At 40.8% G+C, this 1,036-nt stretch overlaps 1 non-coding gene across 1 annotated transcript; it reads left to right on the forward strand.

Annotated features, from left to right (window-relative positions):
• The first annotated feature begins 473 nt into the window (after nt 1-473).
• On the forward strand, nt 474-580 carry LOC142174070 (small nucleolar RNA R71). The gene has a single exon (XR_012703420.1). It is a non-coding gene; the product is annotated as a small nucleolar RNA R71 (small nucleolar RNA).
• The last annotated feature ends 456 nt before the right edge of the window (nt 581-1,036 follow it).

Here is a 1,036-nt window from a genome sequence, read left to right on the forward strand (position 1 = left end):
GAACTTCTTTCAGCACATCCAGAAATCTCTCAAACTGCTTGTCCAGCTTTTCTCTATATAACTTTTTAAGGAAAGGTAGAGCAGGCATATGTTTGCTCTCCTCATATTCCTCCCTTCTCGATTTTTCTTCCTTCTTCTTTTTCTCAACTTTTATTGGGCCTTTCTTCATTTTATCAACATCATTCTTCCGATGCTCCCCACTTTCTTTTTCAAGTAGCACATCTTTTTGGATCGGGGTGGGGTCTTTCAACACTTGCCCACTTCTCAAGGTTACAACATTCACTGTTTCTTTGGAATTTCTTTCAGTATCAGCGGGGAGAGTTCCTGGAACCCTCTCAGATAACTCATCAAGAATTGTAACTATCTCCTCTGGAGTCTTCTTTATCAATGGGCCTCCAGCTGCATTGCTTAATGTTCTACGTGAGGCCGGTATAAATTCATCCAAAAAGTCCTGGAGTTGCATCTAGAGTTCAATTCCACTATGTTGACACTTTCTAACAATCTCCTTAAACCTCTCCCATGCTTCAAAAACAGTTTCAATTTCTTTCTGACAAAAGTTATGGATTTCTCTTCTAAACTTGCATGTCTTAGTTGAGGAGAAATATTTGTCAAGGAATTTTCTTATCATCTCCTCCCATGTTCTGATCGATCCTGTGGGCAAGCTTCGAAGCCACTACTTTGCATCATCTTTACATGAAAAGGGGAATGCCCCTAAGTACACTGCATCTTCTGACACCCCATTGTATTGAAAGGTGTTTATAATCTCCTCGAAGTCCATTAGATGTGTGTTTGGATCCTCGTTTGGCTTCCCTATGAAGACACATCAATTCTGAAGGGTTTGAAGCAACCCTTGCTTCAACTCAAAATTGTTTGCTGCAATTGGAGGCGGTCTAACACTTGACAATCCTTGATTGTAGACTGGTCTAGCATAATCGCCAAGTGGTCTCCCAGACATGGGAGCTATATTTCTGAACTGGTCTGCAACCAAGGGTTGATTTTGAGCAATTCTCTAACCCATCTCTTCTTCATAGATCAT

Source organism: Nicotiana tabacum, chromosome 19 (assembly GCF_000715075.1).
Source record: "Nicotiana tabacum cultivar K326 chromosome 19, ASM71507v2, whole genome shotgun sequence".
NCBI lineage: Eukaryota > Viridiplantae > Streptophyta > Magnoliopsida > Solanales > Solanaceae > Nicotiana > Nicotiana tabacum.